The sequence below is a fragment of the Crassostrea angulata genome, chromosome 10, assembly GCF_025612915.1.
Source record: "Crassostrea angulata isolate pt1a10 chromosome 10, ASM2561291v2, whole genome shotgun sequence".
In the NCBI taxonomy this organism is placed as follows: Eukaryota; Metazoa; Mollusca; class Bivalvia; order Ostreida; family Ostreidae; genus Magallana; species Magallana angulata.
Window position 1 is genome coordinate 31,576,988 of NC_069120.1, and position 27,086 is coordinate 31,604,073.

A 27,086-nucleotide genomic window follows, 5' to 3' on the forward strand; every position below is an offset into this window, starting at 1 on the left:
GAATGCTAATTTAAGTTGATCTGCCTGCAAATGTTAATGATAGATTTTGTTGATAGATATAGATTCACATCTGTAAACTATAATTTACATTCGTTAACTATAGTTTAGAGTTGTTAATCATAGTTTCACAATCCTGACTCTATATCTATCAGATAAACTTCGATTTGCAATCGCAAATACATGTAGTTGTTTTCAGTGTTAATTATAGTTTTACACATCTGAAACATAGATGATCGCGTTAACTATGGTTGACTGATGTAAAATATATATTACAATTTAACACCGTTAACTATAGTTTTCTGTCAGTTAACTATAGTTAACAACCGTTAAACCTAGTTTACCGACTGTGAAAATATGATTATCTCATTTTTGTGAATTTGGCGTGCCATATGGTAGGCTTGTTTTTCATACACCGATTTCATTCACAGTCAAAACGATTAACAGCATCAAAAAAACTGCTGCAAAAAGGACTTTCCGGAATCGGATTTATGTCCTCAATGGATTGAGTTATTGTCCTTGATGATAAGAAATTCCACAGGTTTGAGACTGCAGTGGGTATGTTTCAAACTTAACACTAACTGAGCTTTGAGCTTAAAATTCAACAAAATTCATGCTTTGATTACCTTGGTTGAAAAGTGCTTACACCTGCATGCATTGAGAGAACCAACCCAACCAAACAGGCACTATTTATATAGTGTTACACATTGCTAAGTGTGTTGCTAACGCTGAGGGTAATATAACGGATTATCAACTGGGTCTAAACCAATCAGATTTCAGTATTTAACATGAAAGTATAATAAAAGTATATATGCCATCCCAATAACAGAACCACATAAACTGCTGCAAAGAGGACTTTCCGGAATCGGAGTTTTGTCTTGAATGAACTGAGTTGTCGCCCTTGATGATGACAAATTTCAAAGATTTGAGGCCGCAATGAGTCTGTTTCAGAACTTGGCAAAGAATGAGCTTTGACCATACAATTCAACAAAATTTATGCTTTGCTTACCTTTGGAACATTGTGGTTGAAAAGTGCTTACGCCTGCATGCATTGAGAGAACCAGTAGGAGACAAGCTTGAACACTCACAAATGTTTCAAAAAGAAATACTCAAGTATGATACAATGCCTTGTACTATTCACTCTGGTTTCTCTTCAATCCACGTTTAAATCTTTCGCCTTTTACTAAAGATTTCCGTGGAGAGGAACATCTAATGAGTCTATAGACTTATTTTTCTAACCCTGATTTCATTCAGGGTCAAAACGAACTCAAAATGTAAGACATGTCACACCATGCAACGATTGGTTTGAATTGTGTATGCGACATTGAGATCACATGTGACAGTTTCGCACAGAGTGAAAACACAGTTCTAAGTCAAGGTTCGGAGAGGTACAAGAGCCGCATGTCTTGTATAAGTATATGCCACCCCAATAACAGCAGCACAGAAACTGCTGCAAAGAGGACTTTCCGGAATCGGAGTTTTGTCTTGAATGAACTGAGTTGTTGCCCTCGATGATGACAAATTTCAAAGATTTGAGGCCGCAATGAGTCTGTTTCAGAACTTGGCAAAGAATGAGCTTTGACCATACAATTCAACAAAATTCATGCTTTGCTTACCTTTGGAACATTATGGTTGAAAAGTGCTTACGCCTGCATGCATTGAGAGAACCAGTAGGAGACAAGTTTGAACACTCACAAATGTTTCAAAAAGAAATACTCAAGTATGATACAATGCCTTGTACAATTCACTCTGGTTTCTCTTCAATCCACGTTTAAATCTTTCGCCTTTTACTAAAGATTTCCGTGGAGAGGAACATCTAATGAGTCTATAGACTTATTTTTCCAACCCTGATTTCATTCAAGGTCAAAACGAACTCAAAAAGTAAGACATGTCACACCATGCAACGATTGGTTTGAATTGTGTATGCGACATTGAGATCACATGTGACAGTTTCGCACAGAGTGAAAACACAGTTCTAAGTCAAGGTTCGGAGAGGTACAAGAGCCGCAAGTCTTGTATAAGTATATGCCACCCCAATAACAGCAGCACAGAAACTGCTGCAAAGAGGACTTTCCGGAATCGGAGTTTTGTCTTGAATGAACTGAGTTGTCGCCCTTGATGATGACAAATTTCAAAGATTTGAGGCCGCAATGAGTCTGTTTCAGAACTTGGCACAGAATGAGCTTTGACCATACAATTCAACAAAATTCATGCTTTGCTTACCTTTGGAACATTATGGTTGAAAAGTGCTTCCGCCTGCATGCATTGAGAGAACCAGTAGGAGACAAGCCTGAACACTCACAAATGTTTCAAAAAGAAATACTCAAGTATGATACAATGCCTTGTACAATTCACTCTGGTTTCTCTTCAATCCACGTTTAAATCTTTCGCCTTTTACTAAAGATTTCCGTGGAGAGGAACATCTAATGAGTCTATAGACTTATTTTTCCAACCCTGATTTCATTCAGGGTCAAGACGAACTCAAAATGTAAGACATGTCACACCATGCAACGATTGGTTTGAATTGTGTATGCGACATTGAGATCACATGTGACAGTTTCGCACAGAGTGAAAACACAGTTCTAAGTCAAGGTTCGGAGAGGTACAAGAGCTGCACGTCTTGTATAAGTATATGCCACCCCAATAACAGCAGCACAGAAACTGCTGCAAAGAGGACTTTCCGGAATCGGAGTTTTGTCTTGAATGAACTGAGTTGTCGCCCTTGATGATGACAAATTTCAAAGATTTGAGGCCGCAATGAGTCTGTTTCAGAACTTGGCACAGAATGAGCTTTGACCATACAATTCAACAAAATTCATGCTTTGCTTACCTTTGGAACATTATGGTTGAAAAGTGCTTCCGCCTGCATGCATTGAGAGAACCAGTAGGAGACAAGCTTGAACACTCACAAATGTTTCAAAAAGAAATACTCAAGTATGATACAATGCCTTGTACAATTCACTCTGGTTTCTCTTCAATCCACGTTTAAATCTTTCGCCTTTTACTAAAGATTTCCGTGGAGAGGAACATCTAATGAGTCTATAGACTTATTTTTCCAACCTTGATTTCATTCAGGGTCAAAACGAACTCAAAATGTAAGACATGTCACACCATGCAACGATTGGTTTGAATTGTGTATGCGACATTGAGATCACATGTGACAGTTTCGCACAGAGTGAAAACACAGTTCTAAGTCAAGGTTCGGAGAGGTACAAGAGCTGCACGTCTTGTATAAGTATATGCCACCCCAATAACAGCAGCACAGAAACTGCTGCAAAGAGGACTTTCCGGAATCGGAGTTTTGTCTTGAATGAACTGAGTTGTCGCCCTTGATGATGACAAATTTCAAAGATTTGAGGCCGCAATGAGTCTGTTTCAGAACTTGGCAAAGAATGAGCTTTGACCATACAATTCAACAAAATTCATGCTTTGCTTACCTTTGGAACATTATGGTTGAAAAGTGCTTCCGCCTGCATGCATTGAGAGAACCAGTAGGAGACAAGCTTGAACACTCACAAATGTTTCAAAAAGAAATACTCAAGTATGATACAATGCCTTGTACAATTCACTCTGGTTTCTCTTCAATCCACGTTTAAATCTTTCGCCTTTTACTAAAAATTTCCGTGGAGAGGAACATCTAATGAGTCTATAGACTTATTTTTCCAACCCTGATTTCATTCAGGGTCAAAACGAACTCAAAATGTAAGACATGTCACACCATGCAACGATTGGTTTGAATTGTGTATGCGACATTGAGTTCACATGTGACAGTTTCGCACAGAGTGAAAACACAGTTCTAAGTCAAGGTTCGGAGAGGTACAAGAGCTGCACGTCTTGTATAAGTATATGCCACCCCAATAACAGCAGCACAGAAACTGCTGCAAAGAGGACTTTCCGGAATCGGAGTTTTGTCTTGAATGAACTGAGTTGTCGCCCTTGATGATGACAAATTTCAAAGATTTGAGGCCGCAATGAGTGTGTTTCAGAACTTGGCACAGAATGAGCTTTGACCATACAATTCAACAAAATTCATGCTTTGCTTACCTTTGGAACATTATGGTTGAAAAGTGCTTCCGCCTGCATGCATTGAGAGAACCAGTAGGAGACAAACTTGAACACTCACAAATGTTTCAAAAAGAAATACTCAAGTATGATACAATGCCTTGTACAATTCACTCTGGTTCCTCTTCAATCCACGTTTAAATCTTTCGCCTTTTACTAAAGATTTCCGTGGAGAGGAACATCTAATGAGTCTATAGACTTATTTTTCCAACCCTGATTTCATTCAGGGTCAAAACGAACTCAAAATGTAAGACATGTCACACCATGCAACGATTGGTTTGAATTGTGTATGCGACATTGAGATCACATGTGACAGTTTCGCACAGAGTGAAAACACAGTTCTAAGTCAAGGTTCGGAGAGGTACAAGAGCTGCACGTCTTGTATAAGTATATGCCACCCCAATAACAGCAGCACAGAAACTGCTGCAAAGAGGACTTTCCGGAATCGGAGTTTTGTCTTGAATGAACTGAGTTGTCGCCCTTGATGATGACAAATTTCAAAGATTTGAGGCCGCAATGAGTCTGTTTCAGAACTTGGCACAGAATGAGCTTTGACCATACAATTCAACAAAATTCATGCTTTGCTTACCTTTGGAACATTATGGTTGAAAAGTGCTTCCGCCTGCATGCATTGAGAGAACCAGTAGGAGACAAGCTTGAACACTCACAAATGTTTCAAAAAGAAATACTCAAGTATGATACAATGCCTTGTACAATTCACTCTGGTTTCTCTTCAATCCACGTTTAAATCTTTCGCCTTTTACTAAAGATTTCCGTGGAGTAGGTTCCCTTTTTATTAAAGGGACTCCTAGTCAAGATGTTGGAAACTGATCTTGATGAGATGAGCATGCAGGAGATAATGGAGTTAACAGTCAAGGTCACTGTCAGAAGATCAAGACAGGTAATATCCAGGAGGGATTTAGTTCATCTTTTGCAGAGCCATGGATATTCGGACATCGTTGCTGCCTGGCAGATGGACCGCCAAGATGCCTGGTTTGTGACTTTTTGTAACAAAGCCCAGGTGAGTGACCTTGAAGGAAAAGACGTCATTTATAAAGAGTTACTGTTGCATTTCGATGTTTGTGACAGGATTGTGATTAAGTTGAAGGTTCACTGGCTCCCCTTGTGGGTCAGTAATGAGGATGTCAACAGAATTCTGGCCAAGTATGGAGAGGTGAGGAAAGTGGAGCATGTCACTGAAAATGGCATCATTACAGGGGTCCGGCAAGCAGAGCTTTCTCTCAGAGAAGGTGAACAAAGAGATATTCCATATATATCTCATATGTATGGAAATAAATGTTTGATTGTCATACCAGGACGCCCTCCAGTATGTTTTAAATGTGAGGAAGTCGGACATTTGAGAGGGGAATGCACCACTTTTCGATATGGGAGACCACCGACCAGAAGCTATGCTTCAGTGGCGCAGACAAAAGAGGCTGTTGGTAAGCCTCAAGCAGAGGCTGTTGGTAAGCCCCAAGAACGTGTCCCAGACAATAAGGCTGTTGGTAAGCCTGAAACAGTCGAAGAGGTTGTTGGGATACCTCAGCAAGACGAGACAGAGGCTGTTGGTATGCCGATAGATGAAGATGAGCAGGCATCTGTTAGCAAGTTGCCTGACGATGATGAACAGTCTCAGGGGACTGTTGGCAAGTCCTCTGAGAATGCGAAAATTGGACAACAAGGTGTCGATGTCTGTGAACAGTCGAGTGAGTTGGTGGCAGCAACTCCAGTGACACCACGAGAATCCCAATGGATTGACGCGGCCGTTGAAACTGTGATGAACATTCTAGATGAGGACGATTCCCTGGGTACGGAGACAAAGAGAGCTCGTGTAGAGTACGACTTTCCGGAGAGCCCCGGGGCCCTAGAACTATCGCGAGCTGATAGACGATAAACGGACTGAACATGGACTATTCTTACTTATACTATTCCCCCCTAACCCGACCATGGCGTGCCCCCGGACTGTGATCATAAAAAATTTAAGGAGTTTTACTCCTGGTGTTATGTTATACTATAATCATAGTCATTTAGTAAGATATTGTTTGTTATCTAAGTTTATTGTTAAAAATGTACTCATGCTATGCACGGAAAACTTTAAATTTGTAAGTTATTTAGACTACTGCTCACTGTCTTGTTCTCGTTACATGGCTAAGCGATAGTACATTTAAACTTAATCTTGTATAATGGCTTTACGCCTCCTTACTTTGAATACAAAGGGCCTTTTAAATGCCCAAACTCGCTATGAGCTATTGTCATTGTGTGTTAAAGAACAGATTTCAATATTGTTGTTACAGGAAACGCATTTTTACAATATAAATAATGTACTCTATTTTAAATCAATGTTCAATACAAATCAAGCGTATTTTAGTTTTGGTACTAATCAAAGTAGAGGGGTTGGAATTGTATTTTTAAACCCAAATATTGTTATTGAAAAATCATATGTTGATTTAGATGGTAGACTAGTATATACAGATATTATTTATAATGCTGTGCAATTTAGAATTATTAATATTTATGCTCCTAATATTCCCCCTGAGAGGGTTGCATTTTTGAAGGATTTGTATCCACATTGTTTAACTTCTAAGCATTTAATCATTGGAGGAGATTTTAATTGTATTGTTAACCCCAATATTGATAAAATTGGTGGTAAAGTTACTTATGGTACAACAGGAAATGAACAAATTCAAGAAATTGTCAAAGATTTTCAGCTATTAGATTGTTTTAGAATATTGAATCCAGATGAGGTTAATGTAACTTTTACCTCCAGTAAAGTGGGGTGTAGATTAGATAGATTTTACATCACAAAATATCTATTTAATGATGTAGTTGTTTGTAAAAATGTACCGTTTGGAAACAGTGATCATGATGCTGTATATTTACATTTAAATGTGTCAGGTGACATCACGTTTGGCTCTGGATACTGGAAATTTAATAACTCTTTATTGCAAGATAAGACATTTGTTAAAGAATTTACCAAGTACTTTTCCGATTTAATAGACGGTATGGAAATTTATCTTGAAATATGGGATCATTTGAAAGAACAGATTAAAAACTTTACTATATATTATTGTTAGAAAAAAGCCAAAGTCAAACGTGATCTATTGAAAGTATTAGAAAAGTCATATTATCGTCTGCAATATTTTGAACGAAAAAATCCTGGTCAGTTTATCGATAGAATACGCGAAATCAAAAAACAAATCAAAGAGTTACAAAATCAAAATGACATTGGCTCAAAAATACGGTCTAGAGCAGAAAATTTAATCAATCAAGAAAAACCATCCAAATTTTTTTATCAACAGGAAATAAAGAGGGCCAAGCAAAAAACTATTACCAAAATTACCACAGAGTCCTCTACATGTGTTAAATCTGGCGATATTTTAGACGCATTTAAAGATTTCTATTCAAAATTGTATACGGACGAGGCAGTTGATCAGGACATTGTTGACTTGTTTTTAAAATCTTTACCAAAGTTACGTAATGATGTTTCGGCACAGTGTGAGGGCCCTATAACAAAAGAAGAGTTATTGTTGGCACTTCGAGACATGGAAAACAATAAGTCACCTGGCCCAGATGGTCTTACAAAAGAATTTTATAGTACGTTTAGCTCTATACTTCTTGATCCTTTAGTACATGTGGCAAATTTAGCTTTTAAGGAAGGACATTTATCTGATACTCAAAAAATGGGTTACATTACATTGCTTTGTAAAGATCCTGATAATAGCACTGATGTCAAGAATTATAGACCTATTTCCCTGCTCAATTGTGATTACAAATTAATATCCAAAACAATTACTAATAGAGTAAAACAAGTTTTAGAATATATCATTAATCCTGATCAAACTTGCGCCGTACCGGGACGAACCATTTTTAATAATTTACATCTTATGAGGAACATTATAGATTACTGTGAGCAAAAACAGTTACCGCTAGCTTTCATTTCTTTAGACCAGGAGAAGGCTTTTGATCGAGTTAATTACGATTTTTTATTTCAAACTCTTTCGGCTTTCAATTTCGGACCTTCTTTGATTCATTGGATCAAAACACTATATACAGAGGTACGTTCCTCAATTATTGTGAATAATCACATTTCAGATTCATTCTTATTACATAGAGGGGTGCGTCAAGGGTGTAGCTTAAGCCCTTTGTTATATGTTTTGATTTTAGAACCGTTCGCCAGAAAAATACGAGAAGACACACAAATTTCAGGTATTAAACTACCAGGCACTTCAGAAATGGCTAAATTATCTTTGTATGCAGACGATAGCCTGGCTATTTGCACTTGTGATGTTTCTATACGGCGTGTACTTTTCTGGTGCAGGTTGTATGGAGGCGCGTCTGGGGCAAAACTTAATCTTAAGAAAACTAAAGGTGTTTGGCTGGGCAAATGGAAATCTCGCTCAGATCATCCTTTTGGAATATCCTGGGTCGAAAACTGTACATTATTAGGAATAAAATTTGGAAATAATGTTACACCAGATGATATTTGGCAACCTATTCTCTCTAAATTTTCAAAAATTCTCATCATTTGGAAACAATGTCATTTGTCTTTTGTTGAGAAATCTATTGTAGTGAAAATGTTGGCGTGTGGTAATATTGTTTATACTGGTTCTGTTTATGTTTTACCTCAATATTATTTAAAACAATTCGAAAGATCCATTTTTAAATTTTTGTGGCCCACCAATGTAGAACCTTTGAAAAGGACTGTATGTTATAATTACAAGGGAAACGGTGGCTTGGACATTGTTAATATTAACGTAAAATTACAGTCCTTACGTTTGAAACATTTACAAAACATTATTATGAATAATGAATCAAAATATGTTTATTTTTCTGTATATTGGATAGGTTTAAGTTTAAGACAATATCAACCTCTTTTTGCAAGCAATAATAGGCCTCATTCTGAATATGTTCCTGAATTTTATAGAATGTATGAAAGATTTGAAAACCCTGTTAGAAATCAAGAGTGATAATTATTCTGGAATTTTTGGTAATTTTTCAACAAAACAATTGTATAAAATTATGTTAGAACTTGTTGTTACTGTGCCAAGAGTAGAAAGAATTTTTCCGAGTATTGATTTCAAACTTGTCTTTGAAAGACTCCACAATGATTTTATAGACAGATTTATAAGAGATGTAATGTTCAGAATCATTCATGAAATAATTCCCGTATCTTACTTTATGAATAATATTGGGTACTACAAAAGTAACAAATGTACTCTATGTGACAATTGTGTTGAAACTATTCCACATCTCTTTTATGAATGTGAGTTTGTTAAACCTCTTATTACGTTAGTGAAAAACTGGTTGAATGTGCTGTCAAACAATCAATTTAAACATTTTAACATATCTCACATAAGGTTCCATATTTTTCCTTACCATATTTCCAGTAAGAAAATAGAATCCATGTGTTTATTTTTGATTTCATTGATGTGCTATGTTATTTGGAATACAAGGTGTATAATCAAGTTTCAACGTAAAAAAATAACATCTAATGGTATGATAATGATGTACATTAATCATTTGGTTCAAAGAATACAAGCAGATTATCAAAGATTTCATAATGATGTATTTGAAAGTTACTGGTGTAATCAACAACAATTTTGTCAAATTATAAATGGAAAATTAGAACTCAATATTAGTATCTAGGCACATTATGTGAATAGTACATTTAGTTCCCTGTTTACCTGTTAAAAATGTTACAATTGTTATTGCTTACATACTGTTATGTATATGAATTCTGAAATAAAGTTATTTTAATCAAAAAAAAAAAAAAAAAAAAAAAAAAAAAAAAAGATTTCCGTGGAGAGGAACATCTGAGTCTATAGACTTATTTTTCCAACCCTGATTTCATTCAGGGTCAAAACGAACTCAAAATGTAAGACATGTCACACCATGCAACGATTGGGTTGAATTGTGTATGCGTCATTGAGATCACATGTGACAGTTTCGCACAGAGTGAAAACACAGTTCTAAGTCAAGGTTCGGAGAGGTACAAGAGCTGCACGTCTTGTATAAGTATATGCCACCCCAAAAACATCAGCAAAGAAACTGCTGCAAAGAGGACTTTCCGGAATCGGATTTTTGTCTTGAATGAACTGAGTTGTCGCCCTTGATGATGACAAATTTCAAAGATTTGAGGCCGCAATGAGTCTGTTTCAGAACTTGGCACAGAATGAGCTTTGACCATACAATTCAACAAAATTCATGCTTTGCTTACCTTTGGAACATTATGGTTGAAAAGTGCTTACGCCTGCATGCATTGAGAGAACCAGTAGGAGACAAGCTTGAACACTCACAAATGTTTCAAAAAGAAATACTCAAGTATGTTACAATGCCTTGTACAATTCACTCTGGTTTCTCTTCAATCCACGTTTAAATCTTTCGCCTTTTACTAAAGATTTCCGTGGAGAGGAACATCTAATGAGTCTATAGACTTATTTTTCCAACCCTGATTTCATTCAGGGTCAAAACGAACTCAAAATGTAAGACATGTCACACCATGCAATTGCAACGATTGGGTTAAATTGTGTATGCGACATTGAGATCACATGTGACAGTTTCGCACAGAGTGAAAACACAGTTCTAAGTCAAGGTTCGGAGAGGTAAGAGAGCTGCACGTCTTGTATAAGTATATGCCACCCCAAAAACATCAGCACAGAAACTGCTGCAAAGAGGACTTTCCGGAATCGGATTTTTGTCTTGAATGAACTGAGTTGTCGCCCTTGATGATGACAAATTTCAAAGATTTGAGGCCGCAATGAGTCTGTTTCAGAACTTGGCACAGAATGAGCTTTGACCATACAATTCAACAAAATTCATGCTTTGCTTACCTTTGGAACATTATGGTTGAAAAGTGCTTACGCCTGCATGCATTGAGAGAACCAGTAGGAGACAAGCTTGAACACTCACAAATGTTTCAAAAAGAAATACTCAAGTATGATACAATGCCTTGTACAATTCACTCTGGTTTCTCTTCAATCCACGTTTAAATCTTTCGCCTTTTACTAAAGATTTCCGTGGAGAGGAACATCTAATGAGTCTATAGACTTATTTTTCCAACCCTGATTTCATTCAGGGTCAAGACGAACTCAAAATGTAAGACATGTCACACCATGCAACGATTGGTTTGAATTGTGTATGCGACATTGAGATCACATGTGACAGTTTCGCACAGAGTGAAAACACAGTTCTAAGTCAAGGTTCGGAGAGGTACAAGAGCTGCACGTCTTGTATAAGTATATGCCACCCCAAAATCATCAGCACAGAAACTGCTGCAAAGAGGACTTTCCGGAATCGGATTTTTGTCTTGAATGAACTGAGTTGTCGCCCTTGATGATGACAAATTTCAAAGATTTGAGGCCGCAATGAGTCTGTTTCAGAACTTGGCACAGAATGAGCTTTGACCATACAATTCAACAAAATTCATGCTTTGCTTACCTTTGGAACATTATGGTTGAAAAGTGCTTACGCCTGCATGCATTGAGAGAACCAGTAGGAGACAAGCTTGAACACTCACAAATGTTTCAAAAAGAAATACTCAAGTATGATACAATGCCTTGTACAATTCACTCTGGTTTCTCTTCAATCCACGTTTAAATCTTTCGCCTTTTACTAAAGATTTCCGTGGAGTAGGTTCCCTTTTCTTAAGGGATTCCTAGTCAAGATGTTGGAAACTGATCTCGGTGAGATGGGCATGCAGGAGATGATGGAGTTAACAGTCAAGGTCACTGTCAGAAGATCAAGACAGGGAATATCCAGGAGGGATCTAGTCCATCTTTTGCAGAGCCATGGATACTCGGATATCGTTGCTGCCTGGCAGATGGACCGCCAAGATGCCTGGTTTGTGACTTTTTCTAACAAAGCCCAGGTGAGTGAGCTTAAAGGAAAAGATGTCATTTATAAAGACTTGCTGCTGCATTTCGATGTTTGTGACAGGATTGTGCTTAAGTTGAAGGTACACTGGATCCCCTTGTGGGTCAGTAATGAGGATGTCAACAGAATTCTGGCCAAATATGGAGAGGTGAGGAAAGTGGAGCATGTCACTGAAAATGGCATCATTACAGGGGTCCGGCAAGCAAAGCTTTCTCTCAGAGAAGGTGAACAAAGAGAGATTCCATATATATCACATATGTATGGAAATAAATGTTTAATTGTAATTCCAGGACGCCCTCCAGTATGTTTTAAATGTGAGGAAGTCGGACATTTAAGAGGGGAATGCACCACTTTCCGATATGGCAGACCACCGACCAGAAGCTATGCTTCAGTGGCGCAGACAAAAGAGGCTGTTGGTAAGCCCCAAGAACGTGTCCCAGACAATAAGGCTGTTGGTAAGCCTGAAACAGTTGAAGAGGTTGTTGGGATACCTCAGCAAGACGAGACAGAGGCTGTTGGTATGCCGGTAGATGAAAATGAGCAGGCATCTGTTAGAAAGTTGCCTGACGATGATGAACAGTCTCAGGGGACTGTTGGCAAGTCCTCTGAGAATGCGAAAATCGGACAAGGTGACGATGTCTGTGAACAGTCGAGTGAGTTGGTGGCAGCAACTCCAGTGACACCACGCGAATCCCAATGGATTGACGCGGCCGTTGAAACTGTGATGAACATTCTAGATGAGGACGATTCCCTGGGTACGGAGACAAAGAGAGCTCGTGTAGAGTACGACTTTCCGGAGAGCCCCTGGGCCCTAGAACTATCGCGAGCTGATAGACGATAAACGGACTGAACATGGACTATTCTTACTTATACTATTCCCCCCTAACCCGACCATGGCGTGCCCCCGGACTGTGATCATAAAAAATTTAAGGAGTTTTACTCCTGGTGTTATGTTATACTATACTCATAGTCATTTAGTAAGATATTGTTTGTTATCTAAGTTTATTGTTAAAAATGTACTCATGCTATGCACGGAAAACTTTAAATTTGTAAGATATTTAGACTACTGCTCACTCTCTTGTTCTCGTTACATGGCTAAGCGATAGTACATTTAAACTTAATTTTGTATAATGGCTTTACGCCTCCTTACTTTGAATACAAAGGGCCTTTTAAATGCCCAAACTCGCTATGAGCTATTGTCATTGTGTGTTAAAGAACAGATTTCAATATTGTTGTTACAGGAAACGCATTTTTACAATATAAATAATGTACTCTATTTTAAATCAATGTTCAATACAAATCAAGCGTATTTTAGTTTTGGTACTAATCAAAGTAGAAGGGTTGGAATTGTATTTTTAAACCCAAATATTGTTATTGAAAAATCATATGTTGATTTAGATGGTAGACTAGTATATACAGATATTATTTATAATGCTGTGCAATTTAGAATTATTAATATTTATGCTCCTAATATTCCCCCTGAGAGGGTTGCATTTTTGAAGGATTTGTATCCACATTGTTTAACTTCTAAGCATTTAATCATTGGAGGAGATTTTAATTGTATTGTTAACCCCAATATTGATAAAATTGGTGGTAAAGTTACTTATGGTACAACAGGAAATGAACAAATTCAAGAAATTGTCAAAGATTTTCAGCTATTAGATTGTTTTAGAATATTGAATCCAGATGAGGTTAATGTAACTTTTACCTCCAGTAAAGTGGGGTGTAGATTAGATAGATTTTACATCACAAAATATCTATTTAATGATGTAGTTGTTTGTAAAAATGTACCGTTTGGAAACAGTGATCATGATGCTGTATATTTACATTTAAATGTGTCAGGTGACATCACGTTTGGCTCTGGATACTGGAAATTTAATAACTCTTTATTGCAAGATAAGACATTTGTTAAAGAATTTACCAAGTACTTTTCCGATTTAATAGACGGTATGGAAATTTATCTTGAAATATGGGATCATTTGAAAGAACAGATTAAAAACTTTACTATATATTATTGTTAGAAAAAAGCCAAAGTCAAACGTGATCTATTGAAAGTATTAGAAAAGTCATATTATCGTCTGCAATATTTTGAACGAAAAAATCCTGGTCAGTTTATCGATAGAATACGCGAAATCAAAAAACAAATCAAAGAGTTACAAAATCAAAATGACATTGGCTCAAAAATACGGTCTAGAGCAGAAAATTTAATCAATCAAGAAAAACCATCCAAATTTTTTTATCAACAGGAAATAAAGAGGGCCAAGCAAAAAACTATTACCAAAATTACCACAGAGTCCTCTACATGTGTTAAATCTGGCGATATTTTAGACGCATTTAAAGATTTCTATTCAAAATTGTATACGGACGAGGCAGTTGATCAGGACATTGTTGACTTGTTTTTAAAATCTTTACCAAAGTTACGTAATGATGTTTCGGCACAGTGTGAGGGCCCTATAACAAAAGAAGAGTTATTGTTGGCACTTCGAGACATGGAAAACAATAAGTCACCTGGCCCAGATGGTCTTACAAAAGAATTTTATAGTACGTTTAGCTCTATACTTCTTGATCCTTTAGTACATGTGGCAAATTTAGCTTTTAAGGAAGGACATTTATCTGATACTCAAAAAATGGGTTACATTACATTGCTTTGTAAAGATCCTGATAATAGCACTGATGTCAAGAATTATAGACCTATTTCCCTGCTCAATTGTGATTACAAATTAATATCCAAAACAATTACTAATAGAGTAAAACAAGTTTTAGAATATATCATTAATCCTGATCAAACTTGCGCCGTACCGGGACGAACCATTTTTAATAATTTACATCTTATGAGGAACATTATAGATTACTGTGAGCAAAAACAGTTACCGCTAGCTTTCATTTCTTTAGACCAGGAGAAGGCTTTTGATCGAGTTAATTACGATTTTTTATTTCAAACTCTTTCGGCTTTCAATTTCGGACCTTCTTTGATTCATTGGATCAAAACACTATATACAGAGGTACGTTCCTCAATTATTGTGAATAATCACATTTCAGATTCATTCTTATTACATAGAGGGGTGCGTCAAGGGTGTAGCTTAAGCCCTTTGTTATATGTTTTGATTTTAGAACCGTTCGCCAGAAAAATACGAGAAGACACACAAATTTCAGGTATTAAACTACCAGGCACTTCAGAAATGGCTAAATTATCTTTGTATGCAGACGATAGCCTGGCTATTTGCACTTGTGATGTTTCTATACGGCGTGTACTTTTCTGGTGCAGGTTGTATGGAGGCGCGTCTGGGGCAAAACTTAATCTTAAGAAAACTAAAGGTGTTTGGCTGGGCAAATGGAAATCTCGCTCAGATCATCCTTTTGGAATATCCTGGGTCGAAAACTGTACATTATTAGGAATAAAATTTGGAAATAATGTTACACCAGATGATATTTGGCAACCTATTCTCTCTAAATTTTCAAAAATTCTCATCATTTGGAAACAATGTCATTTGTCTTTTGTTGAGAAATCTATTGTAGTGAAAATGTTGGCGTGTGGTAATATTGTTTATACTGGTTCTGTTTATGTTTTACCTCAATATTATTTAAAACAATTCGAAAGATCCATTTTTAAATTTTTGTGGCCCACCAATGTAGAACCTTTGAAAAGGACTGTATGTTATAATTACAAGGGAAACGGTGGCTTGGACATTGTTAATATTAACGTAAAATTACAGTCCTTACGTTTGAAACATTTACAAAACATTATTATGAATAATGAATCAAAATATGTTTATTTTTCTGTATATTGGATAGGTTTAAGTTTAAGACAATATCAACCTCTTTTTGCAAGCAATAATAGGCCTCATTCTGAATATGTTCCTGAATTTTATAGAACCTGTATGAAAGATTTGAAAACCCTGTTAGAAATCAAGAGTGATAATTATTCTGGAATTTTTGGTAATTTTTCAACAAAACAATTGTATAAAATTATGTTAGAACTTGTTGTTACTGTGCCAAGAGTAGAAAGAATTTTTCCGAGTATTGATTTCAAACTTGTCTTTGAAAGACTCCACAATGATTTTATAGACAGATTTATAAGAGATGTAATGTTCAGAATCATTCATGAAATAATTCCCGTATCTTACTTTATGAATAATATTGGGTACTACAAAAGTAACAAATGTACTCTATGTGACAATTGTGTTGAAACTATTCCACATCTCTTTTATGAATGTGAGTTTGTTAAACCTCTTATTACGTTAGTGAAAAACTGGTTGAATGTGCTGTCAAACAATCAATTTAAACATTTTAACATATCTCACATAAGGTTCCATATTTTTCCTTACCATATTTCCAGTAAGAAAATAGAATCCATGTGTTTATTTTTGATTTCATTGATGTGCTATGTTATTTGGAATACAAGGTGTATAATCAAGTTTCAACGTAAAAAAATAACATCTAATGGTATGATAATGATGTACATTAATCATTTGGTTCAAAGAATACAAGCAGATTATCAAAGATTTCATAATGATGTATTTGAAAGTTACTGGTGTAATCAACAACAATTTTGTCAAATTATAAATGGAAAATTAGAACTCAATATTAGTATCTAGGCACATTATGTGAATAGTACATTTAGTTCCCTGTTTACCTGTTAAAAATGTTACAATTGTTATTGCTTACATACTGTTATGTATATGAATTCTGAAATAAAGTTATTTTAATCAAAAAAAAAAAAAAAAAAAAAAAAAAAAAAAAGATTTCCGTGGAGAGGAACATCTGAGTCTATAGACTTATTTTTCCAACCCTGATTTCATTCAGGGTCAAAACGAACTCAAAATGTAAGACATGTCACACCATGCAACGATTGGGTTGAATTGTGTATGCGTCATTGAGATCACATGTGACAGTTTCGCACAGAGTGAAAACACAGTTCTAAGTCAAGGTTCGGAGAGGTACAAGAGCTGCACGTCTTGTATAAGTATATGCCACCCCAAAAACATCAGCAAAGAAACTGCTGCAAAGAGGACTTTCCGGAATCGGATTTTTGTCTTGAATGAACTGAGTTGTCGCCCTTGATGATGACAAATTTCAAAGATTTGAGGCCGCAATGAGTCTGTTTCAGAACTTGGCACAGAATGAGCTTTGACCATACAATTCAACAAAATTCATGCTTTGCTTACCTTTGGAACATTATGGTTGAAAAGTGCTTACGCCTGCATGCATTGAGAGAACCAGTAGGAGACAAGCTTGAACACTCACAAATGTTTCAAAAAGAAATACTCAAGTATGTTACAATGCCTTGTACAATTCACTCTGGTTTCTCTTCAATCCACGTTTAAATCTTTCGCCTTTTACTAAAGATTTCCGTGGAGAGGAACATCTAATGAGTCTATAGACTTATTTTTCCAACCCTGATTTCATTCAGGGTCAAAACGAACTCAAAATGTAAGACATGTCACACCATGCAATTGCAACGATTGGGTTAAATTGTGTATGCGACATTGAGATCACATGTGACAGTTTCGCACAGAGTGAAAACACAGTTCTAAGTCAAGGTTCGGAGAGGTAAGAGAGCTGCACGTCTTGTATAAGTATATGCCACCCCAAAAACATCAGCACAGAAACTGCTGCAAAGAGGACTTTCCGGAATCGGATTTTTGTCTTGAATGAACTGAGTTGTCGCCCTTGATGATGACAAATTTCAAAGATTTGAGGCCGCAATGAGTCTGTTTCAGAACTTGGCACAGAATGAGCTTTGACCATACAATTCAACAAAATTCATGCTTTGCTTACCTTTGGAACATTATGGTTGAAAAGTGCTTACGCCTGCATGCATTGAGAGAACCAGTAGGAGACAAGCTTGAACACTCACAAATGTTTCAAAAAGAAATACTCAAGTATGATACAATGCCTTGTACAATTCACTCTGGTTTCTCTTCAATCCACGTTTAAATCTTTCGCCTTTTACTAAAGATTTCCGTGGAGAGGAACATCTAATGAGTCTATAGACTTATTTTTCCAACCCTGATTTCATTCAGGGTCAAGACGAACTCAAAATGTAAGACATGTCACACCATGCAACGATTGGTTTGAATTGTGTATGCGACATTGAGATCACATGTGACAGTTTCGCACAGAGTGAAAACACAGTTCTAAGTCAAGGTTCGGAGAGGTACAAGAGCTGCACGTCTTGTATAAGTATATGCCACCCCAAAATCATCAGCACAGAAACTGCTGCAAAGAGGACTTTCCGGAATCGGATTTTTGTCTTGAATGAACTGAGTTGTCGCCCTTGATGATGACAAATTTCAAAGATTTGAGGCCGCAATGAGTCTGTTTCAGAACTTGGCACAGAATGAGCTTTGACCATACAATTCAACAAAATTCATGCTTTGCTTACCTTTGGAACATTATGGTTGAAAAGTGCTTACGCCTGCATGCATTGAGAGAACCAGTAGGAGACAAGCTTGAACACTCACAAATGTTTCAAAAAGAAATACTCAAGTATGATACAATGCCTTGTACAATTCACTCTGGTTTCTCTTCAATCCACGTTTAAATCTTTCGCCTTTTACTAAAGATTTCCGTGGAGTAGGTTCCCTTTTCTTAAGGGATTCCTAGTCAAGATGTTGGAAACTGATCTCGGTGAGATGGGCATGCAGGAGATGATGGAATTAACAGTCAAGGTCACTGTCAGAAGATCAAGACAGGGAATATCCAGGAGGGATCTAGTCCATCTTTTGCAGAGCCATGGATACTCGGATATCGTTGCTGCCTGGCAGATGGACCGCCAAGATGCCTGGTTTGTGACTTTTTCTAACAAAGCCCAGGTGAGTGAGCTTAAAGGAAAAGATGTCATTTATAAAGACTTGCTGCTGCATTTCGATGTTTGTGACAGGATTGTGCTTAAGTTGAAGGTACACTGGATCCCCTTGTGGGTCAGTAATGAGGATGTCAACAGAATTCTGGCCAAATATGGAGAGGTGAGGAAAGTGGAGCATGTCACTGAAAATGGCATCATTACAGGGGTCCGGCAAGCAAAGCTTTCTCTCAGAGAAGGTGAACAAAGAGAGATTCCATATATATCACATATGTATGGAAATAAATGTTTAATTGTAATTCCAGGACGCCCTCCAGTATGTTTTAAATGTGAGGAAGTCGGACATTTAAGAGGGGAATGCACCACTTTCCGATATGGCAGACCACCGACCAGAAGCTATGCTTCAGTGGCGCAGACAAAAGAGGCTGTTGGTAAGCCCCAAGAACGTGTCCCAGACAATAAGGCTGTTGGTAAGCCTGAAACAGTTGAAGAGGTTGTTGGGATACCTCAGCAAGACGAGACAGAGGCTGTTGGTATGCCGGTAGATGAAAATGAGCAGGCATCTGTTAGAAAGTTGCCTGACGATGATGAACAGTCTCAGGGGACTGTTGGCAAGTCCTCTGAGAATGCGAAAATCGGACAAGGTGACGATGTCTGTGAACAGTCGAGTGAGTTGGTGGCAGCAACTCCAGTGACACCACGCGAATCCCAATGGATTGACGCGGCCGTTGAAACTGTGATGAACATTCTAGATGAGGACGATTCCCTGGGTACGGAGACAAAGAGAGCTCGTGTAGAGTACGACTTTCCGGAGAGCCCCTGGGCCCTAGAACTATCGCGAGCTGATAGACGATAAACGGACTGAACATGGACTATTCTTACTTATACTATTCCCCCCTAACCCGACCATGGCGTGCCCCCGGACTGTGATCATAAAAAATTTAAGGAGTTTTACTCCTGGTGTTATGTTATACTATACTCATAGTCATTTAGTAAGATATTGTTTGTTATCTAAGTTTATTGTTAAAAATGTACTCATGCTATGCACGGAAAACTTTAAATTTGTAAGATATTTAGACTACTGCTCACTCTCTTGTTCTCGTTACATGGCTAAGCGATAGTACATTTAAACTTAATTTTGTATAATGGCTTTACGCCTCCTTACTTTGAATACAAAGGGCCTTTTAAATGCCCAAACTCGCTATGAGCTATTGTCATTGTGTGTTAAAGAACAGATTTCAATATTGTTGTTACAGGAAACGCATTTTTACAATATAAATAATGTACTCTATTTTAAATCAATGTTCAATACAAATCAAGCGTATTTTAGTTTTGGTACTAATCAAAGTAGAGGGGTTGGAATTGTATTTTTAAACCCAAATATTGTTATTGAAAAATCATATGTTGATTTAGATGGTAGACTAGTATATACAGATATTATTTATAATGCTGTGCAATTTAGAATTATTAATATTTATGCTCCTAATATTCCCCCTGAGAGGGTTGCATTTTTGAAGGATTTGTATCCACATTGTTTAACTTCTAAGCATTTAATCATTGGAGGAGATTTTAATTGTATTGTTAACCCCAATATTGATAAAATTGGTGGTAAAGTTACTTATGGTACAACAGGAAATGAACAAATTCAAGAAATTGTCAAAGATTTTCAGCTATTAGATTGTTTTAGAATATTGAATCCAGATGAGGTTAATGTAACTTTTACCTCCAGTAAAGTGGGGTGTAGATTAGATAGATTTTACATCACAAAATATCTATTTAATGATGTAGTTGTTTGTAAAAATGTACCGTTTGGAAACAGTGATCATGATGCTGTATATTTACATTTAAATGTGTCAGGTGACATCACGTTTGGCTCTGGATACTGGAAATTTAATAACTCTTTATTGCAAGATAAGACATTTGTTAAAGAATTTACCAAGTACTTTTCCGATTTAATAGACGGTATGGAAATTTATCTTGAAATATGGGATCATTTGAAAGAACAGATTAAAAACTTTACTATATATTATTGTTAGAAAAAAGCCAAAGTCAAACGTGATCTATTGAAAGTATTAGAAAAGTCATATTATCGTCTGCAATATTTTGAACGAAAAAATCCTGGTCAGTTTATCGATAGAATACGCGAAATCAAAAAACAAATCAAAGAGTTACAAAATCAAAATGACATTGGCTCAAAAATACGGTCTAGAGCAGAAAATTTAATCAATCAAGAAAAACCATCCAAATTTTTTTATCAACAGGAAATAAAGAGGGCCAAGCAAAAAACTATTACCAAAATTACCACAGAGTCCTCTACATGTGTTAAATCTGGCGATATTTTAGACGCATTTAAAGATTTCTATTCAAAATTGTATACGGACGAGGCAGTTGATCAGGACATTGTTGACTTGTTTTTAAAATCTTTACCAAAGTTACGTAATGATGTTTCGGCACAGTGTGAGGGCCCTATAACAAAAGAAGAGTTATTGTTGGCACTTCGAGACATGGAAAACAATAAGTCACCTGGCCCAGATGGTCTTACAAAAGAATTTTATAGTACGTTTAGCTCTATACTTCTTGATCCTTTAGTACATGTGGCAAATTTAGCTTTTAAGGAAGGACATTTATCTGATACTCAAAAAATGGGTTACATTACATTGCTTTGTAAAGATCCTGATAATAGCACTGATGTCAAGAATTATAGACCTATTTCCCTGCTCAATTGTGATTACAAATTAATATCCAAAACAATTACTAATAGAGTAAAACAAGTTTTAGAATATATCATTAATCCTGATCAAACTTGCGCCGTACCGGGACGAACCATTTTTAATAATTTACATCTTATGAGGAACATTATAGATTACTGTGAGCAAAAACAGTTACCGCTAGCTTTCATTTCTTTAGACCAGGAGAAGGCTTTTGATCGAGTTAATTACGATTTTTTATTTCAAACTCTTTCGGCTTTCAATTTCGGACCTTCTTTGATTCATTGGATCAAAACACTATATACAGAGGTACGTTCCTCAATTATTGTGAATAATCACATTTCAGATTCATTCTTATTACATAGAGGGGTGCGTCAAGGGTGTAGCTTAAGCCCTTTGTTATATGTTTTGATTTTAGAACCGTTCGCCAGAAAAATACGAGAAGACACACAAATTTCAGGTATTAAACTACCAGGCACTTCAGAAATGGCTAAATTATCTTTGTATGCAGACGATAGCCTGGCTATTTGCACTTGTGATGTTTCTATACGGCGTGTACTTTTCTGGTGCAGGTTGTATGGAGGCGCGTCTGGGGCAAAACTTAATCTTAAGAAAACTAAAGGTGTTTGGCTGGGCAAATGGAAATCTCGCTCAGATCATCCTTTTGGAATATCCTGGGTCGAAAACTGTACATTATTAGGAATAAAATTTGGAAATAATGTTACACCAGATGATATTTGGCAACCTATTCTCTCTAAATTTTCAAAAATTCTCATCATTTGGAAACAATGTCATTTGTCTTTTGTTGAGAAATCTATTGTAGTGAAAATGTTGGCGTGTGGTAATATTGTTTATACTGGTTCTGTTTATGTTTTACCTCAATATTATTTAAAACAATTCGAAAGATCCATTTTTAAATTTTTGTGGCCCACCAATGTAGAACCTTTGAAAAGGACTGTATGTTATAATTACAAGGGAAACGGTGGCTTGGACATTGTTAATATTAACGTAAAATTACAGTCCTTACGTTTGAAACATTTACAAAACATTATTATGAATAATGAATCAAAATATGTTTATTTTTCTGTATATTGGATAGGTTTAAGTTTAAGACAATATCAACCTCTTTTTGCAAGCAATAATAGGCCTCATTCTGAATATGTTCCTGAATTTTATAGAACCTGTATGAAAGATTTGAAAACCCTGTTAGAAATCAAGAGTGATAATTATTCTGGAATTTTTGGTAATTTTTCAACAAAACAATTGTATAAAATTATGTTAGAACTTGTTGTTACTGTGCCAAGAGTAGAAAGAATTTTTCCGAGTATTGATTTCAAACTTGTCTTTGAAAGACTCCACAATGATTTTATAGACAGATTTATAAGAGATGTAATGTTCAGAATCATTCATGAAATAATTCCCGTATCTTACTTTATGAATAATATTGGGTACTACAAAAGTAACAAATGTACTCTATGTGACAATTGTGTTGAAACTATTCCACATCTCTTTTATGAATGTGAGTTTGTTAAACCTCTTATTACGTTAGTGAAAAACTGGTTGAATGTGCTGTCAAACAATCAATTTAAACATTTTAACATATCTCACATAAGGTTCCATATTTTTCCTTACCATATTTCCAGTAAGAAAATAGAATCCATGTGTTTATTTTTGATTTCATTGATGTGCTATGTTATTTGGAATACAAGGTGTATAATCAAGTTTCAACGTAAAAAAATAACATCTAATGGTATGATAATGATGTACATTAATCATTTGGTTCAAAGAATACAAGCAGATTATCAAAGATTTCATAATGATGTATTTGAAAGTTACTGGTGTAATCAACAACAATTTTGTCAAATTATAAATGGAAAATTAGAACTCAATATTAGTATCTAGGCACATTATGTGAATAGTACATTTAGTTCCCTGTTTACCTGTTAAAAATGTTACAATTGTTATTGCTTACATACTGTTATGTATATGAATTCTGAAATAAAGTTATTTTAATCAAAAAAAAAAAAAAAAAAAAAAAAAAAAAAGATTTCCGTGGAGAGGAACATCTGAGTCTATAGACTTATTTTTCCATCCCTGATTTCATTCAGTGTCAAAACGAACTCAAAATGTAAGACATGTCACACCATGCAACGATTGGGTTGAATTGTGTATGCGTCATTGAGATCACATGTGACAGTTTCGCACAGAGTGAAAACACAGTTCTAAGTCAAGGTTCGGAGAGGTACAAGAGCTGCACGTCTTGTATAAGTATATGCCACCCCAAAAACATCAGCAAAGAAACTGCTGCAAAGAGGACTTTCCGGAATCGGATTTTTGTCTTGAATGAACTGAGTTGTCGCCCTTGATGATGACAAATTTCAAAGATTTGAGGCCGCAATGAGTCTGTTTCAGAACTTGGCACAGAATGAGCTTTGACCATACAATTCAACAAAATTCATGCTTTGCTTACCTTTGGAACATTATGGTTGAAAAGTGCTTACGCCTGCATGCATTGAGAGAACCAGTAGGAGACAAGCTTGAACACTCACAAATGTTTCAAAAAGAAATACTCAAGTATGTTACAATGCCTTGTACAATTCACTCTGGTTTCTCTTCAATCCACGTTTAAATCTTTCGCCTTTTACTAAAGATTTCCGTGGAGAGGAACATCTAATGAGTCTATAGACTTATTTTTCCAACCCTGATTTCATTCAGGGTCAAAACGAACTCAAAATGTAAGACATGTCACACCATGCAATTGCAACGATTGGGTTAAATTGTGTATGCGACATTGAGATCACATGTGACAGTTTCGCACAGAGTGAAAACACAGTTCTAAGTCAAGGTTCGGAGAGGTAAGAGAGCTGCACGTCTTGTATAAGTATATGCCACCCCAAAAACATCAGCACAGAAACTGCTGCAAAGAGGACTTTCCGGAATCGGATTTTTGTCTTGAATGAACTGAGTTGTCGCCCTTGATGATGACAAATTTCAAAGATTTGAGGCCGCAATGAGTCTGTTTCAGAACTTGGCACAGAATGAGCTTTGACCATACAATTCAACAAAATTCATGCTTTGCTTACCTTTGGAACATTATGGTTGAAAAGTGCTTACGCCTGCATGCATTGAGAGAACCAGTAGGAGACAAGCTTGAACACTCACAAATGTTTCAAAAAGAAATACTCAAGTATGATACAATGCCTTGTACAATTCACTCTGGTTTCTCTTCAATCCACGTTTAAATCTTTCGCCTTTTACTAAAGATTTCCGTGGAGAGGAACATCTAATGAGTCTATAGACTTATTTTTCCAACCCTGATTTCATTCAGGGTCAAGACGAACTCAAAATGTAAGACATGTCACACCATGCAACGATTGGTTTGAATTGTGTATGCGACATTGAGATCACATGTGACAGTTTCGCACAGAGTGAAAACACAGTTCTAAGTCAAGGTTCGGAGAGGTACAAGAGCTGCACGTCTTGTATAAGTATATGCCACCCCAAAATCATCAGCACAGAAACTGCTGCAAAGAGGACTTTCCGGAATCGGATTTTTGTCTTGAATGAACTGAGTTGTCGCCCTTGATGATGACAAATTTCAAAGATTTGAGGCCGCAATGAGTCTGTTTCAGAACTTGGCACAGAATGAGCTTTGACCATACAATTCAACAAAATTCATGCTTTGCTTACCTTTGGAACATTATGGTTGAAAAGTGCTTACGCCTGCATGCATTGAGAGAACCAGTAGGAGACAAGCTTGAACACTCACAAATGTTTCAAAAAGAAATACTCAAGTATGATACAATGCCTTGTACAATTCACTCTGGTTTCTCTTCAATCCACGTTTAAATCTTTCGCCTTTTACTAAAGATTTCCGTGGAGTAGGTTCCCTTTTCTTAAGGGATTCCTAGTCAAGATGTTGGAAACTGATCTCGGTGAGATGGGCATGCAGGAGATGATGGAGTTAACAGTCAAGGTCACTGTCAGAAGATCAAGACAGGGAATATCCAGGAGGGATCTAGTCCATCTTTTGCAGAGCCATGGATACTCGGATATCGTTGCTGCCTGGCAGATGGACCGCCAAGATGCCTGGTTTGTGACTTTTTCTAACAAAGCCCAGGTGAGTGAGCTTAAAGGAAAAGATGTCATTTATAAAGACTTGCTGCTGCATTTCGATGTTTGTGACAGGATTGTGCTTAAGTTGAAGGTACACTGGATCCCCTTGTGGGTCAGTAATGAGGATGTCAACAGAATTCTGGCCAAATATGGAGAGGTGAGGAAAGTGGAGCATGTCACTGAAAATGGCATCATTACAGGGGTCCGGCAAGCAAAGCTTTCTCTCAGAGAAGGTGAACAAAGAGAGATTCCATATATATCACATATGTATGGAAATAAATGTTTAATTGTAATTCCAGGACGCCCTCCAGTATGTTTTAAATGTGAGGAAGTCGGACATTTAAGAGGGGAATGCACCACTTTCCGATATGGCAGACCACCGACCAGAAGCTATGCTTCAGTGGCGCAGACAAAAGAGGCTGTTGGTAAGCCCCAAGAACGTGTCCCAGACAATAAGGCTGTTGGTAAGCCTGAAACAGTTGAAGAGGTTGTTGGGATACCTCAGCAAGACGAGACAGAGGCTGTTGGTATGCCGGTAGATGAAAATGAGCAGGCATCTGTTAGAAAGTTGCCTGACGATGATGAACAGTCTCAGGGGACTGTTGGCAAGTCCTCTGAGAATGCGAAAATCGGACAAGGTGACGATGTCTGTGAACAGTCGAGTGAGTTGGTGGCAGCAACTCCAGTGACACCACGCGAATCCCAATGGATTGACGCGGCCGTTGAAACTGTGATGAACATTCTAGATGAGGACGATTCCCTGGGTACGGAGACAAAGAGAGCTCGTGTAGAGTACGACTTTCCGGAGAGCCCCTGGGCCCTAGAACTATCGCGAGCTGATAGACGATAAACGGACTGAACATGGACTATTCTTACTTATACTATTCCCCCCTAACCCGACCATGGCGTGCCCCCGGACTGTGATCATAAAAAATTTAAGGAGTTTTACTCCTGGTGTTATGTTATACTATACTCATAGTCATTTAGTAAGATATTGTTTGTTATCTAAGTTTATTGTTAAAAATGTACTCATGCTATGCACGGAAAACTTTAAATTTGTAAGATATTTAGACTACTGCTCACTCTCTTGTTCTCGTTACATGGCTAAGCGATAGTACATTTAAACTTAATTTTGTATAATGGCTTTACGCCTCCTTACTTTGAATACAAAGGGCCTTTTAAATGCCCAAACTCGCTATGAGCTATTGTCATTGTGTGTTAAAGAACAGATTTCAATATTGTTGTTACAGGAAACGCATTTTTACAATATAAATAATGTACTCTATTTTAAATCAATGTTCAATACAAATCAAGCGTATTTTAGTTTTGGTACTAATCAAAGTAGAGGGGTTGGAATTGTATTTTTAAACCCAAATATTGTTATTGAAAAATCATATGTTGATTTAGATGGTAGACTAGTATATACAGATATTATTTATAATGCTGTACAATTTAGAATTATTAATATATATGCTCCTAATATTCCCCCTGAGAGGGTTGCATTTTTGAAGGATTTGTATCCACAT

The 27,086-nt window shown here is 36.7% G+C and overlaps 16 non-coding genes across 16 annotated transcripts; all 16 read left to right on the top strand.

Moving 5' to 3' along the window:
* The first annotated feature begins 1,134 nt into the window (after positions 1–1,134).
* Positions 1,135–1,254, top strand: LOC128168413 (U5 spliceosomal RNA). Its single transcript, XR_008241352.1, has one exon. It is a non-coding gene; the product is annotated as a U5 spliceosomal RNA (small nuclear RNA).
* A 487-nt stretch (positions 1,255–1,741) lies between these two features.
* LOC128168447 (U5 spliceosomal RNA) lies at positions 1,742–1,861 on the top strand. Its single transcript, XR_008241384.1, has one exon. It is a non-coding gene; the product is annotated as a U5 spliceosomal RNA (small nuclear RNA).
* Positions 1,862–2,348: 487 nt separating this feature from the next.
* On the top strand, positions 2,349–2,468 carry LOC128168424 (U5 spliceosomal RNA). The gene has a single exon (XR_008241362.1). It is a non-coding gene; the product is annotated as a U5 spliceosomal RNA (small nuclear RNA).
* Positions 2,469–2,955: 487 nt separating this feature from the next.
* Positions 2,956–3,075, top strand: LOC128168443 (U5 spliceosomal RNA). Its single transcript, XR_008241380.1, has one exon. It is a non-coding gene; the product is annotated as a U5 spliceosomal RNA (small nuclear RNA).
* Positions 3,076–3,562: 487 nt separating this feature from the next.
* On the top strand, positions 3,563–3,682 carry LOC128168452 (U5 spliceosomal RNA). Its single transcript, XR_008241389.1, has one exon. It is a non-coding gene; the product is annotated as a U5 spliceosomal RNA (small nuclear RNA).
* Positions 3,683–4,169: 487 nt separating this feature from the next.
* On the top strand, positions 4,170–4,289 carry LOC128168414 (U5 spliceosomal RNA). Its single transcript, XR_008241353.1, has one exon. It is a non-coding gene; the product is annotated as a U5 spliceosomal RNA (small nuclear RNA).
* Positions 4,290–4,776: 487 nt separating this feature from the next.
* LOC128168402 (U5 spliceosomal RNA) lies at positions 4,777–4,902 on the top strand. The gene has a single exon (XR_008241343.1). It is a non-coding gene; the product is annotated as a U5 spliceosomal RNA (small nuclear RNA).
* Positions 4,903–10,404: 5,502 nt separating this feature from the next.
* Positions 10,405–10,524, top strand: LOC128168425 (U5 spliceosomal RNA). Its single transcript, XR_008241363.1, has one exon. It is a non-coding gene; the product is annotated as a U5 spliceosomal RNA (small nuclear RNA).
* A 493-nt stretch (positions 10,525–11,017) lies between these two features.
* Positions 11,018–11,137, top strand: LOC128168427 (U5 spliceosomal RNA). Its single transcript, XR_008241364.1, has one exon. It is a non-coding gene; the product is annotated as a U5 spliceosomal RNA (small nuclear RNA).
* Positions 11,138–11,624: 487 nt separating this feature from the next.
* LOC128168398 (U5 spliceosomal RNA) lies at positions 11,625–11,748 on the top strand. Its single transcript, XR_008241339.1, has one exon. It is a non-coding gene; the product is annotated as a U5 spliceosomal RNA (small nuclear RNA).
* Positions 11,749–17,224: 5,476 nt separating this feature from the next.
* On the top strand, positions 17,225–17,344 carry LOC128168428 (U5 spliceosomal RNA). Its single transcript, XR_008241365.1, has one exon. It is a non-coding gene; the product is annotated as a U5 spliceosomal RNA (small nuclear RNA).
* A 493-nt stretch (positions 17,345–17,837) lies between these two features.
* LOC128168429 (U5 spliceosomal RNA) lies at positions 17,838–17,957 on the top strand. Its single transcript, XR_008241366.1, has one exon. It is a non-coding gene; the product is annotated as a U5 spliceosomal RNA (small nuclear RNA).
* A 487-nt stretch (positions 17,958–18,444) lies between these two features.
* LOC128168400 (U5 spliceosomal RNA) lies at positions 18,445–18,568 on the top strand. The gene has a single exon (XR_008241341.1). It is a non-coding gene; the product is annotated as a U5 spliceosomal RNA (small nuclear RNA).
* A 5,474-nt stretch (positions 18,569–24,042) lies between these two features.
* On the top strand, positions 24,043–24,162 carry LOC128168430 (U5 spliceosomal RNA). Its single transcript, XR_008241367.1, has one exon. It is a non-coding gene; the product is annotated as a U5 spliceosomal RNA (small nuclear RNA).
* A 493-nt stretch (positions 24,163–24,655) lies between these two features.
* On the top strand, positions 24,656–24,775 carry LOC128168432 (U5 spliceosomal RNA). Its single transcript, XR_008241369.1, has one exon. It is a non-coding gene; the product is annotated as a U5 spliceosomal RNA (small nuclear RNA).
* A 487-nt stretch (positions 24,776–25,262) lies between these two features.
* LOC128168401 (U5 spliceosomal RNA) lies at positions 25,263–25,386 on the top strand. The gene has a single exon (XR_008241342.1). It is a non-coding gene; the product is annotated as a U5 spliceosomal RNA (small nuclear RNA).
* The last annotated feature ends 1,700 nt before the right edge of the window (positions 25,387–27,086 follow it).